Genomic DNA, 17,362 nt, shown 5'->3' on the forward strand with positions numbered 1-17,362 from the left:
CTTCCGTATTTGTTAAGTGACCCATGTTGATGTCCCCCCTCATGTAATGCCCGCGAGGGCCTTTGAGATATATTCATAAATAAATAAGTATCAAAACGGGAAAAAGATGTAACACCTATCCTCTCTTTGTGTGAATGATACATAAACATTCTCAGAAGATTTGTACATAGTCACACTTTGCCTCATTTTGCCTAAAGCCTAGTTCCACCTCTTACATCATCTCCACATCTTCAATCTCCAAAGCAGTACAAGGCTAAAGTAATCAGATACTACATAAAAAGAAGGAGAGGGAGGAAAACAACAGCTGGCACATCTAAAATTCGAAGAAACTCTGGTGCTTTCACGGGGCTACTCACGGCTCAGTCCTGGATCAGATCCGGATGGAAAACAGCTTTTCTGAGCCTCAGTGATAGATTCCCTTGATTGCACTGACTGTGAGGCACAACTCATTGGCTTGGTGGCAAGTGGGCTTGCATCTGATAGTACGATTTGGAATAAAGGCAGCAAGGAACATCTCTCTACGGTCTTAAGAAGGATATCAACATTACCTGTCAAGGTACAGCATTTCATGTTGCTTTCAGTAAGTACAACACTCCTCATAGCAGTTACCATTCGTGTTGGGAAAGCATGCTGAAGTTAGCTCAGGCAGTGCATCCAGAACTGTGAATCAGGTTCATAGAGAGCACCTGGTGAGAGGGGCAGCAACAGTGTCCAGTAAAGACTCTCCAGGAATTTTGTGCAGGTTTGGGGGTCACACCTTTTAATAGAGTTGATGGAAAGCAGGGTGTGTGAAACACTGACCTCTGGTAGATGATTACTTGTTATTTATAACCAGGTACCCATGTTCTAGTAATCTAGAAAAAGCCTTGGCTCTCTTGGAGGAAATGGCTAATGAATCTGAGTGTCTTTTGTGGAAACAGGTTGTAACTGCCTTTCTGTCCACCCTTCTTAGTTGCCCTAGCAAAAGCAAGTACATAATGCTGTACACCATATCTCATGCTAGCACACTAATTGCTTTGAGTGTTCTCAGGCTTCTGAAATGGAGCTCCCTTGTACATACGCTGTGCCATGTCGGCAAGAACATAAATCAGACTGCCTTTATTTTTTTAAATTGGCCCTTCAGTGCTTCGCGTGACTGCAAGAATGGCATCCCCTAAACAATGGGCAATGAGAATGATTTCTGCAATGTATTGAGCTTTGTAAAACAACAACTTTATTTAAAAATATATTCCAAAAGCCGGGTGACGACCTGATAATGTAGCGTCCTTTACTGCAAACACCGCTCAACACAACGATTAAAAACAGAGCGTAAACGTTTTGTCGCCTATCCGGGTGGCATCATCAGTACAACAGAGGCCAAAGACGAGCACATCAGCCTATCTAAGAGGGCATCATACACATCCGATAGGGGGCCACGGTTTGTATTACAGGCTGAAGCATCACGCCTGATAAAGCAGGATTCTAAGAACGCCCCATAGCTAGTCTTGTGCAAAGGTTACTGCACCATCAAAATATATGTCCCTTAGGACAGCAATGGTAGACTAATTCAGTCCTGGTTAGTTAAGCTAAGCATTAGTAGCCCTGGCAACGTCCCTTGTGTGCTCTTTTAGTCTTGTCCCACGTCTTTTGTCTATCTCGCCAATGTAGGTTGCATCACATTCTATGCACTCAACTTGATATGCACAGTCAAAATGCCTGATAGGCACAGTGCCCTCCAAATAGCGTATGAAATACGTTGGATGAAAGGAATGCGCACCACCGATTTGACTCCTTTGATGTTGTTTTTGATTGTTCTCTGTTGTAGGGATGATGCCACCTGGATAGGCAATGAAACGTTTACTCTCTTTATTCTTAATTGTTGTGTTAAGCCGGTGTTCTCAGTAAAGGATTTTACATTATGAACTTTGTTTGAATGATGATTAGTGGCGAGCTTCATACCCTGGGCCACTACTCTAACAATTGCTTGTGGTAGTGTGGCGAAATGGAATAACGAGCCTTGTAAACAATGTACTTGGCAATATATTTATTTCTCTCTCATAGGTTGATGAACCCAGTGTGGGGTTACATAACGGATGGGCATGTAACATACAAGACCGATCACCAAAAGGCCTTGCTTTTGACTAGATTAAAATGTGAAGCGATTGTAACATAACAAATGCTGCATGGTGGCGATATGATAGGTTCTTCTCACGAGTTGTCGCCACGGTTACGGTTAGTTGAGAAGCTGGATATCCAGGCAGCACGATAAAATTTTAATTAGGCTACTTTGGCCAACACGCGAGCATAGAGCACAGTGTCAAAAGCCCTTACAAAATAAAAAAATACTACATCTACGTGGACCCAGAAATCAAGACAGTTCAAAATGCTGTGAACGAATTCCACTACGTAGTTTTGCCTGAATACCCTTTTCTAAAGCGATGCTGGAATTTAAAAAAAGAAATCGACAGACTCAACTTGGTTGACAACGTGGTAGTACATGATGTGCTCCATTAGTTTACAGGGAACCCTAAAAAGTGGTGCCGGTTAGTAGATAGAAGGAGCATAGTTGTCACCTCTTCTGAAGACAGGAATTAGCTTGAGACCTATGTCCTCGACTCACACACATACTAAGCACCTTTCACACAGATTAACGTATCTTCGTTCCAGCTCTTTCACTTTCAGATGTTCATCTCTGTTGAGTGGTCTGTCATTCTTGTAATACAGATTGGAATTGAAATACAGGTGCATAAGGGATGCTCTGAAAGAAAAGTGTGTGGTTTTAGTCCTCTTAATGTTTCTGAAAACGAAAACAAACTTCATGGTGACTATTCTTCTGAAATGAGCAATTCCAGGATGACAGCAAAAAATATATCTCGCCATATCATTATATCCACCTGCCATTATTCAATTGAATAACGGCAGCCGAAGATGATGATGATTCAATTTAATGGCGCATAAGCAACGCGGGCTATAGTGCGCCAAAACCATGGTAAAACTGTGACTTGTTAAATATCAGATGATTATACTAAAATAATATACTTTGTTGGTTGGTAAATGGAGATATAGACAAAAACATGATATGATAAAAATAGGCAATTGAAGAAAAGGCAATTGTTGGCTTTGTGTGACTGATGTCGAGTTTGCCACATTACGTGTTGAATAATAATGTACGCTGATACGCTGTAGCATATAAAGTACAATCATACACACGCTCAATATGTGGTGGATATGTGAAACGAATATACACATACTTAGATCTCAAACTTTCTTGAAAAAGGCAGTCCAAGTCTGTCGGATTTGCCAGACTCTATACAAAGCCAGTAAGCACAGTGTGGAAAGACTGTTTCATCTTTCGAAAGCGGAGGTGCAGCCACCACGATGCTTCGTCATCTCAATACTTCGGAGCGGCATAGCCTAGTAAGAAGCCATCGGAAGGATCTCACTTGGTTGAAAAAGTGGAGGGTTCTGTGGGATACATAAGAAAGCATACGCGTTACACAACAGCTACGAGAATGATCGACTGCACTTGCATGGTTTTCAGTACGTAGACTTGGAACTGAAAAATAATTGTGCTAACCTTGTTGAAACTACTTTTCCGTCAAGACCACACGAGAGCACACTTGGTTTCTTTAGCTGAAGGTATCATCAGGTCCCCATGCTCCTTTGAGATACAGCAGACAGAATTTCGCTGACGCGAGTGACTGCCGTTGCGGTGCGTCGCTTCGCAGCAGATCAAGAACAGTACACCGCAACGATAGGTGAAACGTTCAGAATATGGCGACCAACCCCAACATCAACCCAATGACCCGAACAAAGAGGATGAACCGGGAGTCACAAGTTCGCAGTTCGCGAACTCGGCATACGGCATCCATTACAGCTGACCGGATACGGAAGCATAAATGGAACGCCGTGTACAGATTGAAAAGAAAATCGTAGAAACTGTTGCAGGTGATAAATGCAGGGTATATTTTTCTTTTTGAGGCTCTGTAACATAAACATATTAACGTAGAAATGCCATTTCATGAAGGAAATTGACAGGTATTGCGTGACCACGTGACGCGTTTGAGCCAATTGTGGGTGTTGCGAGTGGCCCCCGTGTTGACGTCATCTTGATGGTTGGCCGGGGTGGATATTCTATATAAACGTATGTTTTCTCGGTTTGACGCTAGGTGTGCTGCACTCGGATGAAGTCGAATGTTTAAAATTCGAGTTTAGAGAAACCGTGGGGTTTTAATGCATGAATTTTGGCATGGAGAGTCCTTGTTGGGTGCTTTATCGACTACAAGTACGAAAGAGCTCCCACAGTTTCTGGTCAGAGTCCCTTTAACTTTCGGGGAAAAAAAAACAAATGTATCGCGTGACGCTATCGGAACTTCTCTTATCTTGGGTTGCCTCTTCTAAATTCTTTTCATTTTTTTCCAGGACGCAGGAGGCGATAGTGTGCTCTTTTACCCTCTCACATTGCAGGTGAAGGAAAGACGCATCTCCGAAGATGCGCAATGAACAAAATAAACCACACACACACACATACATTGGATGATGATGAGGAGGGCGATTCACCGCCGCTGAGGCGGAACAGTGCCACATTGCGCGTTGGGAAAGGATGAGGGGATGGTGATGGAGGGCGAGGGGGGGGGGGCTTTCAGAGAGCCGTCACCAGATGGGTGGAGCACAAGTACTCCACAAGAAGACGAAGGCCTTGCATCTGGTGGGCAGCGTTCGACCACGGTCCGAGGATCTTCGCGAGGTTGAACAGCCGCTTGTCAATACGTTGCATAGAGACTTATAAACCAAACCAAACTAAATTAAAAAAAAAAAGAAGTTCCTTCACGATTTTTGCGCGGACGATCTATCGAACGGATTTTTGTTCTGAAAAGGGCTACGGTATCAGGTGACCCAAGGGACCAGATGTTCTCATTGGGACAACTTCGTAGCTTTTATAATTAAAAGGTTAATCATTTAAAGTTAATTACGACACTGCCTTAGGAGTTCGCCGGTGCCCTCTTAAAGGAGCTAGGAAAGCACTTCAATCACTAGCATTTTTTTTAACCAAGCGGTTAGTAAGCTTATTAAAATCCACCATGCGAAGTAATACTATCAACAGGTGCATAAATATCTCAGAATTCGATTTTGAAAATCGCGACCGTGCGCAACGGTGGCAATACCCGGAACGAGCCGTCGAGCCGCTTGCGTCATTTTGACGTCAGAAAAGTGGAGCCCCTGATTGGTTTCGAAGAACGTCGTCTGCTATTTTTCACTCGGAACACCGCTGCAACGGTGGAAGAAGTTTCTTTTGCTTTTTCTTTGGTTTATCAGATACAGTAAACGAAGATTGGTCTACAGACACTGTTCAAGGTTAGACCGTGAGATTGTAGAGGCCTCCTCATTGAACTCCCCCAGCGAAGTCAACCAAAAATCGGTCAACCTCTCCCCGCTTGACCTATCTTTCCCTCCCGCGACCTTCCGGAGTAGGTGGATTATGAAAATAAACTTCAGGTGCCAGTTGAACGCTGTTCTGTCCGTGTCTGTGTTTTGTATGCTGTTCGTTATCATGGTGACTGTTTCTTGTTGTGTTGTTGGTGGCAATACGTATAAACACAGTGCAGCACTAAGCGTTGCTTCAGTTCACGCCTCAAAATGATCGCTGCAGCGCTATGACCACTAATTCCGTCCGCTATGTCATTATATCAATATACGCTATATCACTAATTCGCTATGATCACTAGTGCCCGTCACTTTGACTAGCAACTTTGTTAGCCATGGAGTGTTCTTGCCCATAGGTTGTCAGATACAATCCAGTGAAATCTATCGCAATATGCCGTCGCCGGCACATCGTGGCATCAGGAGTTGAACATTTATTGCCTGAGTTACACACCAACATAGCCAAGCAGTGTCATAAGACTACCACAATTTATGGTCACCTTACCAATCATCGAGCTAAACGAGAATTGGCCGATGCAGACTACAAATGTGGACGACGCAGACACGCAAGTTTGAGTTCATCCGTGCTCGGCGACATTTGTTTTACCCACCAGTGACCGACAACGCAGGTTAAGTTTGCGTCCGACGACATATCAGCGTGCGCTGAAACAACACGTGACTAGCGTAAATTTTAGCTGACTATAAAATGCACATGTTGCGCGCGCAAAACTACCAACGGCAAACTGTGACTAACCCAGCCATAATATTGCAAGCACACAATTAACCAACCAACATGCCGCCCTGCTAAGCCAAATGGCTTCTAAATGTGTCTTTCGTTCGCTAAGACGACTTGGACACATATAGAAAATTCCTGAATTTGAGTGGTTAAATAGTGATGTTATGTTCTTAATCGTGGCATATCATCTTACGAAGCAGCATTTCCCCTTTTCCTTGTTTCCAGAACATGAATTTCGAGAACGGGGGTTTCACGACCAGGAATATCGAGGTCCTCCCTTATTCATCCCTTGACAGGGAGAAAGCAGGGGGAAAGAAAACAGAAAGAAAGAAATGAAAACCAATCAGCACTGACACGGATAGAAGCGCGGTCGCCGCTTTCAACTTTTATTACGTCACCAATGACGTTTTTTTCTTTCTCCTCCTCGTTTGACCTGGAGGAGCGAGTCGAGTGGGAACACGCGCGGCGATGTTCAAGTGTCTTTTTTTCTACGAAAAACATCGCCTACAGAGAAAATTTTCGTGTTAATCATCAAGTTAAGTTACCTGCTTCCACAACGCGTTCGGAACGGAAAATTTTTGAGATGGCTTTCAGAGCTCCTTTAAGGCTATGGTCTCACTCCCCTCTTAAAAAGAGGCAACTTTGTACCAGACCTGTAGCTCTCATTTTCGTCTGTTGGTGGTGAAACTGGTGCCATTCGGAAGCTATGATTATTGACTTGGGGGACCGTCTTCCGATTTTCGGCCAGGCATACGGTTGCGGCGCCATAAGGCCTGGAACATGCCAATGTCTCCGATTATGGGTGGTCTTTGTACGAATCTGGCGCAAAAGGGAGAGCAGATAGCGGCGCACAATTTGTTGCGTTGTGTTGTTTTGTGATACGTGGAGGGTGGACCGTCTCGCTCTTATTAATATATGACGCCGATAATCCGGAAGCGCCTTCAGAAAAACATGAAAAAATGCCTTTCTTTGGCTTCCTGTTTCGAGGTGTTCTAATGTCACCACACCAGCCTAAAAGTGGTAGTGGATGGGCAATTGTGCGCAAAACAATTGCTGAAAATTTCAGCATGATTGGAAGAGCACAGCGCAGGTTATTACGTTCCCAAGCCATTCCAAAGCATTCCGACCAAACCGAAACTATACAGGATTTCCGGTGGCCACATCGTGCGGAGCATGTAACTACCGTGTGATCAACTCCAGTATTCTGCGAAAGGTGGCGCTTGCGTCACTTTTGTTCGTTACGTCACGTTGGTTGCGTACTGCTAGTTGATGATGATGATTCGTGTTTTAATGGCGCAGCGGTAACTACGACCATAATGCGCCAAGACCATGATAAAAAGCATTAACAGTTTAAGAGATAATGTTCTACTGATTAACTAAAAGGTATAAGGATTTGGTTAAAACTAACGGATTACCAATCAAATGGTATAAGAAAAAGCTGTATGTACTGCTAGTGCTGTGGCTGTGCTGCGGACGCATTCGTCCACGCCGTGTTGACTGGTGCTGACTGTCGTGTTCAGATTTGAACTGTTGATATTGCGGTAGGCTGCACGTTCATAGTATCGTTGCTGCTGCCGCTTCGCACAAACTGGAAACGCGCGGCAATGACACGGCCGTGCAAGAATCCTCGGAAACCGCGGAGTTGCGGTCGGAAATCAGTCCGCAAGCTGCGTCGGCGGCTGGCGAGAGAGAAACGGTAAGTTGTAACCATGTGATTGTAACTTTGTACTGGTGCAGTGCGCTTGCTCTTATTTATTTGCTCTTCCCCGTAGGCAATCCAAGCTGTGGTCTTTGCCCCCCTTGTGTGGTCATAGGCATCAGTGGTCTTAGTCTAGTGTCATTGCCTTGACTCTGGGGGCAAGACTGAGAAGCACCTGTATTACGACTCTCCCCCGATGATTTTTTTTTTTTTTATAGTCTGAGGTACAACACAGGAGTAAAAGGGTGAGAATGGACAGCGTTCTCTAGGTTTGGAACTGTCTTCTGCTGTGTATCTAACTTCGATATTTCATTTCTGCCCATGAGAGCATTGCCAATTTTTTGTGCATTTTGACTTTTTCAGATTACCACAGTAGTGCCAACTTTCACTTGCGGCTATCCAAGAGACAGGCGCACGATGTGGTGCGGTTCAGCTCGACCCGGATGTTATCATAAACAATATATGCATTTACCAATTTCTAATGGCTGTGTTCCATCTCCTCTTTTGCTATGTTTGCTACAGTTGCCTCACTGCCTCATCCCGTTGTTTTACCCTCGCCAAGCGAATGGCCGCTTCCGCAGTACGATGAAGTCAGCATGGGCATGTTCATAGCAATATCACAATGCCCGTACTACATACCAGAAATTTGACCCGTACATTCCTTTAGTCTCACTCTCACCATATGTTCTTGTCTTCTTTTTTTTTTTTTTTACCTTCTCCAACGTCCTGCGGTCTCATGAAAAGTTATCGTATAGATTCTTCTTCCACAAAAGTCTTCTAACACTTGGAATACGTTATGCAAGAGCAGGAAATAGACCAACTTGCACGAGATTTCTGACCACTGACCTGCTGCAATCCGGTTAGCATGGCACATGGCCAGAGGAGGACAGATGACCGAGACAAATAATGAAAAAGCGCGCCCGTTCACATTCCTTCGGTTGTTGTACCACTTGTCTAATTGTAGAAGAAAATCGTGGGGGAACGCATAAGGCTGTTATAGGCCTCGTGCACCTGTTTGGCGCCGCCACTGTCGATTGCGGACCAGCGCCCTCGCGCGGACAGCCTGTCGTTACACGTGTGGCTTTTTCTGGAGAGGATGGATGGAGCGGCGGCGTCCGGAGACACAAGCGTTCTTAGGTTGTTGACTGGTTTTAAGTGCCTAACGAACGTTGAGGAATTTTTCCGAGGCCAGAATGTTCGCAAAGGCGAGCAGCTAGTCAAAGCAGGCCACGTCCACAATGTCGTCGAGGAGGTACATGATAATGGGAGCGATATAATGGGGCGGTGCGTCCCACAGACGCGGATCAACGATCCCAGTCGTCAGATTTCACTAAAGGTAAGAATCTGTGTAACAGTGTAAACAAGGCTGAGATATATTCCATCCGTGTTCCTCTTTAAGCTGAATAGGGAGCGAGCAATCATAACTGCTGCTTGCGACTGCAAAGCTGGTGCTGGCGGTAGGTGCAAGTATGCTGCAGCTGTCGCGCTGCTCGTCGACAGAGACTCCGCGGCTACGAAAACGAGTCTTCCAAGAACGTGGGGCGTGCCGACAACAACAACAACAACAATAAATGAAGAGGTGACGATGACATGGGATGTTTCCCCGTGGTAGCCACAGGACCCTACCCCACTTCACAGTGGTTAATATGTGAGGACGAATTATGGTGAGATTGAAGCCACGACAGGTCGGAGTTCTGTTTAGAGCTAATCGAGGAGTCCAGTGGCTTGCATGAAAGCAAAAAGGGAGCGAAAAGCGAACGGCACTGATGTTCAGGGGAGCTCCATGGGCCAAGTACTTTGGACAAGCTGAATGGTCTATGGTCGAGGAGTTCAAGTTGGCGTCGAAGTACCCGGCGTTCACACGTGTACCGCTCACAGTCCTCTATGATATGGGGGATCGTAGCTGGGGTGCGGCGAGCTAGGCACAGCGCCGTGTTACTGTAACCCAGCTTAACACGGAACACAGGGGTGAAGGCTACGTTGAGTCGTAGACGCCGCAGGAGTGTCGTAAAGCTGCGAGGGAAGCCACCTGGCATCCTAAACGATAATGACGGGTCCACTGCATGGAGGAGCGACCATTGAGTGATGTCATGCAGCCATTGCTGGCGGGCTAAGGGTGACACCAACGCAGACAAGTAGGAGCGCCTATCTCCATTGGAGAGGATAATGGGCACGGCTCTGGAGATACGGCGGGCCGCAGCAGCCGCCAAATCTGCCTCTTCGTTGCCCTGAATGCCGGTGTGGCCGGGGACCCACTGTAGGGTCACCCGGTGTCCCTGTTCGCCGAGAACCTTGAGCGCCGTCAGGATACTAACAACCACCGGGGCCAACGAGCCGCGGATGCCCATGGTTCATACACATTGCAGGGCTGATTTTGAGTCAGTGTATATCACCCAGGAGCGGGGAGGGTATTTGGAGACAGACTTTAGAGATAACAAGATGGCATACAGCTCCGCAGAGGTCGACGAAGTGCGATGTGACAGGCGGAACCCACATGATAGTGACTCCTCCGGTATGACAAAGGCAGCGGAGGAGCCATCCGACGTAGACGAACCATCTGCGTGCCGACAAAAAGGAAGCTCTATCCAAAAGTTAAGAGGCTGTGTCCAGACGAAGAACGTAAGTTCATTTCCATGAAGTTGCCATTTATCAAATTATTTATTGTCCGAATTAATCAGTAATATGACCTGTGGACGCACATTACAACACAGTTAGTATTGGATGTATCATCCTATGCTTGAGTTAATCATCAATCTCTGCTACTACGATTTTCACTTGGAAGCCATATCATGAAATCTCATTGAGTACGTTTTTTATTCATTGGTTTTACCGTCGGTTACCCTCAATCTGTATGCGTTCCACATAGGCATAGCTGCTTCTGTTGACATCGGCGTGGTTTTGAAGCATTTTGAGGACATCAAGTGCCCAATGGTTGCAATGTTACTAGCCGAGGACCCCATGGAGACAACCCAGGATTTAGATATGCCTGTACCTAACCAGACACAAAGCGATAACATTTCCCTATTTGAGTGGGAACGGACTGGGGCATGTTACCCATGTTACACATCGCAGTCAACTGCTGAAGGGTTACGTTTGAAGCTGCACAAGTAAACAGATGGCTTGAGGCCATGTTTGCTTACGCTCTACAACACTCGTGTAGCTGTGACAAATACAGAGATAAAAGAGATATGTAGGAGAACATGCTTAAATGCCCGATCCTGGAAGACAGAAAGGTCCCTCCGAATCACAGCTACAAAGGCAGGAATTTTGTTTTACTTCACGTTGGTTGTATAAGTGTCATGAGCTGACTCATTAAGTCCCATTGCAGGCTCACAGAGTTCTCAGCTGCAGAAAAGACCTGAGAGACCGTGCAGCTGATCTAGTGCAGAAGAAAGAATTCTCCTGCAAAGCAACCAGATATGGTTGTAGTACAGAGGAAGAGGCGAGGGGGACGTTTGAAAGGATTCACAAAGTCTCCGTGCAGTGCCTTGGACTAGTTGTAGCACCCGAGGACCTCTGGCTGGGGTGCTCTCCGGATGGTTTGTACAGGTGAGGAGACCAGGCGTGCAGAAGTACTTGAGGAGGTGCAGGCTGCACACAAGCAAGCACCAGACTAAATTTACATGCACATGTCTCTTTTTTTTTACATACAGGGTGAACAAAATTAAGTTTTCACGAGTGCTTCATGAAGAGAGCAATAAAATAAAACCAAAAGTTATCTTCAAGAACAGGTGGTAGTTCTGATTTAGCACCCGTCTGTAACACAAGTAGCAGAAAAATAGGACAAGTTTTTATTTTGTTGCTTTTTTTGGTGAAGTGGTCATGGAAGGTTAATTTTGTTCACACTGTATAAGCCTACACCCACCCTTTTTCCTTTGCAGGGCAAAGAATGGCAGTATTGAATTGCTTGAAATAAAGTGTCCAAAGAGTAGGGAATACAAGAAGGTGGAAGATCCTCCCCTACTACCGTGTCTGCATAGGGACGAGACCGGCCTGCAGCTGAGGACCACCCACACTTACTATACTCAAGTGCAGATTAACTTGCACGTATTAGGGCTGAACAAATGCAGCTTTTTCATCTACACCAAAGTTGATTCCAAAACGATTGAAGTAATAAGAAATGAAGAGTTCCTTGGTGTTGCTATCCCAAAACTCAGAAGGTTCTACTTTGAGTACTTCCTGCCGTGTGCATAAACTACAGAAATCAAAAATGGAAATACGAAATGCTCATGCAGCACCTCATGTATAGCTATGTAAATATGTATCGGTCGCAACAACCAAAGTGCAATAACAAGTTATATATTCTGGTTTTGTACACACTCATAGTCTCAGCTCATTGCATTCACTCATAGTTAAAGGTGGTGTCCGTAAGGATAACTTTCGGAATTGAGTGTACAATGTGATTCTGTGTAACCTTTCAAAAGCGGTTTCTGCAGACTTGTGTTCAATAAAAGGCCCAGTTTTTACAAAACTTAAAAGAAGTTGATTCGGAAATCGACAGTCAAAAATTACCATTTCATGTTTAGTAAGGTAAACATGAAGCCAATGACGTAGGTGAGAACAGGGTTGCCAGAACTACACGATGCAGTGAAAAAATGGTAGCACTGCATTTAATTCATTTTGAAATGCAGGATGCCGTTCCAGAAGGAGATAGTTTGATATTTTGGTTACATACGTTCGAGAAGTATGACATTCAGGTTCTACCTTCTTCTGAACAGTGCTTTTGGAGTGGGCACCAATTTTAAGTTTACATTTCTTTAAAAATTCCTGGCTTCAAATTTGTTATTATACAAATTACATGCATGATCTTTTCAAGGTGCTGGACCAGTTGATAGGGCACTCTGTGAGAGATGACATGAAACATTTTAGTCTGTGTATTACTCTTTCAACATGTATGCGGACGCTGGCTGTTTTGTACGTTGCTTCTACTTCAAGCTCTGTGAACTGAGGACTGCTGGCGAATGGTGGCATCACAAGTGTTACGTTCTGGCTGCCCAGTCCAATCCTTATACCTGGGAAGCCCATGTCTGCTAGCACTTCATCACCTTGTTCCAGCAGGGGTAAAAGCTCAGATTCCACAGTAATAGCTGTGTCTCCAGCCCTCCCTCCAAATCCAGAGGAAAGGAATGACACGAGCCCATTGGGAGCAATTCCAACAAGGTACTTTGCAGTATAACCACTCTTGTACTGTGAATACCAAAGATTCTGTTCTTCTAGTGTGGGTGGCATTTCTGTCCTGAGCTCCGTGCAGTCAATTATTACCCTGCACCGAGGGTAATGACACCGGATCCTTGGAGGCATAGTAGCAGTTATAGCACGTCTGCTTGGCCAAAAGAGCCACTCTCTTGTTGCTCCGCTTAGGTTGTTCAGCACATACTTGAAAATCCTTGATGCAGTCGACCGGTGGATGTTGAACAGGACTCCAAGAAATGAAAAAGGAAGACCGTGTCTTAATTTCATCAGGAAGAGCAGAAGCTTGTCTTGGTGTGACAACTCATTTGTCTTTCTGGGCATTTTAGGCAGTAGACTAAGCAGCAGTGCAAAGATCTGACAGGAAACTGCTGTAAGTGCGTGTAGCTTTGGTTCCTCTTTCTCCACGGATCTGAACCCACCAAAGTATGGGTACTTATATGGCGTCCCACATCCAGCATCCACAGTCACTGTCAGGTCGCTGGTATCTGTGACTTCGGTCACAATTTCCTTGTGGCTGACATAGGTTGACACGTCAGTCCCATCAGAGCACGATATAAATGCAGAAAGTGGCCCAAGTGAGGCTGTTCCAGGTTCGGTCATGGCGCCCACCTACAAAAGTAAGCACCAAAGAAGTGAAACAAATACTGGTGCATCACGGCAACTCTGATATGTTGGTAAGAATTAGACTTTGGACCTTTAGGTAACTGCTTAATTTTTTTTTCATTGACAGTATTGCTGCCCTTTCCATACTAGGGTACAAACTAGGTGAAAGGGATTCCATAGTAGTGACCTTATTACAATTATAAATGCCTAATGTGATGGTAATGGCTATTTTGGCGAATATGCAGAGAATGTCGTTTTTCGCTGTAAAATGCATAAAACGCATAAAATGCTCATAGGAGGTTGTGCTGCACTATGCTCCAAAGTGAAATACGTGATTTAAAACTTTGAAGCCAGCTAGAACCGGATAAGCCATGCCATACAAGATTCAGCCTTTTGAGATTCCAGCATTTAAGTCCGTACCAACCTCAATGAATGCAGTACTGGTCGTGACACGGTTGTCTGAAATCTGCAGTCTGCGGCGGAGCGGTTCCCTATCGGCGGTGTCGCGCTCGAAGGAACTATACCATTACCGACTATGAGGGAAGGCCGTACGCAAGTCGCTACCTGTCGGGAGAAGTAGCCCTCGGATACCCGGGTAGTGTCTGATAGCAAGAGAGTGAGAGAGAGGGATATAGTGGCCTCCCCTATAGGATGCTGTGTTGGTACAGTTCCTTCGTGTGCGACACCTCTGATAGGGCACCGCTCGGCCACAGGCTGCAGATTTCAGATAACCGTGTCGCAAGCAGTACATACCTTTTCAGCTTACAGCTCATGTTGGCAGCAAGTGGTAAATCTAGAAACCTTGCTTGTGACGCATTGTTTTCAAAAGTTTGTATGATGAACAATTCTTTAGGTTTTAGCTTTTCCGTGAACGTTTCCTACCTGAATCGATCTCAATTTTCATGTTGCTCTTAGCTGAACAAAGACAAATGCAGTTGAAAACGTTCTCACTGCAAAAAAAGAAAAAAGAAATCGTGCGGCTGAAGGGAGACTCAATATTATTGAGCCTAAAGTCTGACTTTTAGTACCTAAATCACTCTCTTCTATGCCTATGATTGGTGCCTAAAACTACCTTTTTTTAGTGCCTAAACATCTGAGGTCTAGTAAAAATCACCCTACCTAGCAGGTTAATGCAAAAGCACATAAAGACAAAGTATTACCTCTACAGTGAAACTGCCAGCAGGTGGACATGTCCCCAGCTCTTCCACCACGCTGAATGTGCTTTGGGGTGACTCTGCAGGTGTTTTTTGGTGACCCTGTGTTGATTCGTCACTCATTTCTTCGATCCGTGCCCGTTTCTTCCTCCTGTCGAAATGTAATATTCATCGTTAGTTAAGTTAAAAAAATAGTGCAGCTTCAACTAACCTCTCGTGTCTCTCGGAAATTCCTGACACTCCTGCCTTCCTATACACGTCCGGGAAAATTGTCGGATGGTAGCTCCGGCTGTGGGCCTCGTCCGACTTGTTGTTGCCCACGAAGTGTTTACTACATATGCGGGAATTCACCGTAGGTTGCCACATCCCGCCATCCTCACTGTAGACAAACATTGCTGTAAAAATTAGCAGAACGTTTACGGAAGCAATAAGCACAGGCACTGTATTTGTACTTACTTCTGACGGCGAACAAGAGCGATCCATTTCGCTCGGCGGTCAGCCTCGTACCACCGTTGCGGGAACGAATAAAATCTGGTTCCCGGCGAATTCCTGTATGTACTGCTACACCATACAATGCAGCAGTTCACTTTGCTACCCATCTTAGGTACCACAGCCAAACTGATTCCAAGAATTTGTCCGAAAACTATAGGAATGGAACACACGTAACGACCAGAAAAGCCAACTGCGTATAGTACTGAATGCGCTAGGTACGGCGGAGCGCCCCACATGAAACATTGGAGTGGTCAGGCGGCGCTGTACGCCGCCCGAGTTAGCTTCCCACTGGGCCTATTCGAAACGTGTCTCTTGTGTGCTTCCTTGTTTGTCTTTCTCACATTCTCGCAACATGTCCTCGGCCTAACATATTGGCCTTGGCTCATAATCGTTGTTGTGAAGTGAACGACAACAACAACAACCTAGATGAATGGATGATGATGATGTGGGATGTTTCCCTGCGTTGAGTGCAGGACTCTACCCCATTCCAAAAAGGTTCACACGAACGAACGAACGAACTAAAAATCGTAGAACCCTATGTTTGCGCCTAGAGAGCAATACGTGCGTGTAGTGTGCCTGTGGACCAAATCTACCGGTACAATGAACGACTATAGCATTTCGTGCAGCACTATCTTCGGTCTCAAGGGAATATAAAACTGTAATCGGTATCATCAACATAATCATCGTAATGAACCTAATTATCGCAATACGTTTGAATAATAGCAATTGCGCACCTCGCCGCGCATGCTGAATCATATTCGGTTACTGCAAGTGTCACTGACATCCTGCGTGTTAGATAAAGCTGTTAGGGGCAACAAGCAGGCTCCTACAAAAGAATTGTCACTGCTAGGCAATGAATGTGAACACAGAAAAGGCTACGAGCAAATTCTCTTCCGTCTCCCAAACACACGCTTATTCGTCTTGTTCCTTTATTTATTTATTATTTATTTATTTATTTTTTTGCTTCATTGTTTCTAATCGAACGGAAGGAACCGGGTTATGCACCAGCTTGTCTGCGTCCTGTCCCTTCGGTCGGCAGTTAGGTAGCGGAGTAGCGCTACTCCTCTGAAACGCCGCTACTCATTCCGAAACGTAGCGCGGTACCGCTACCGGAAGGAAATATGTACCGGCGCTACTGCCAAGCTGCCTCGTAAGATATTTTTTTTTATGACGAACATGTAACCATGATGAGTAGAGCCCACACAACGCTTAGGCAATAAAATATTGTTTTATGCAGGAGCAATAAGCACGAAAAATGTCGATACCAGCTCTGAACTTTATTCTAGGGAGAATAAGAGCGTATAGAAATTAGAAAATATCACTTTGGTCATGCCGGATTGTGACACGGATACTGCCTTGTCGAAGTGAAATGGCGTGGAATACGAGTTACTTCTTTTGTCTTGCGCACTAAAGTAGCGGGAAAGTAGCGGTAGCAGCATCGGACACGTTACCAAAGTTCGTAGCGGGAATTATTTTTCCGCTATTGGTTAGAAATTTAGCGCGAGCGCTCCTCCGCTACTGAAAAAGTAGCGAAAAGAGCTGCTCTGCTAGTAGCGCCGCTACGCACAGCACTGTCTGTCGACAAGGAAACGTGTCCAGCCACACACGCAAACACACAAAAGAAAAAAACCGTCCCCGAATCACGCACGTGTGTGCCGTAATGTAATGCGTATGACTGAATTCAGGTACCGTCTGCACCATTATAAACATTCGTTATGTAGGCAAGGGGATTTTGTCGGACAAATGCTTTTTTATGGCAAAAACAAAAACAAAAGAAAGAGAGAGAACAAGAGAGAGCAAATCGTGATAAAATTTACCTTTTTTTTTTTTGGAGGGGGGATTCATAAAATTAGATTAGGCATATGCTGTGGGACTACTTCTGTGTTATGTATTCTTGTCTTTCGCATCGCACGATCTCGAAAACCTTCCGTATGACGTTCCTTCCATCTGCCGACGTCCTTGACCATTGCGAGTGAACATGTACGCGTCCTTGCATATGTGGCTTCCCAGCTTATAGTCATAATTTTATATTAATATTATAGCCACAAAAACATGGTAGTTAGTTAGTTAGTAACTTAGTAAAAT

The 17,362-nt window shown here is 45.1% G+C and overlaps 1 protein-coding gene and 1 pseudogene across 3 annotated transcripts in view; one reads left to right on the forward strand and one right to left on the reverse strand.

Annotated features, from left to right (window-relative positions):
* Positions 1-17,362, forward strand: part of LOC135366192 (testicular acid phosphatase homolog) — a 55,552-nt gene that overhangs the window by 5,629 nt on the left and 32,561 nt on the right. The window contains exon 1 of one of the 3 annotated variants that reach the window (XM_064598875.1): positions 12,923-12,995. The exons of the other annotated variants lie outside the window; for them this stretch is intronic. The gene's annotated coding sequence lies outside the window, so the exon portion shown is untranslated. Of the gene's footprint in view, positions 1-12,922; positions 12,996-17,362 lie in introns of those variants that run through there. 3 annotated transcript variants of the gene reach the window in all.
* On the reverse strand, positions 12,583-15,178 carry LOC135378570 (uncharacterized; annotated as a pseudogene).

Source organism: Ornithodoros turicata, chromosome 1 (assembly GCF_037126465.1).
Source record: "Ornithodoros turicata isolate Travis chromosome 1, ASM3712646v1, whole genome shotgun sequence".
NCBI classification, from domain to species: Eukaryota; Metazoa; Arthropoda; class Arachnida; order Ixodida; family Argasidae; genus Ornithodoros; species Ornithodoros turicata.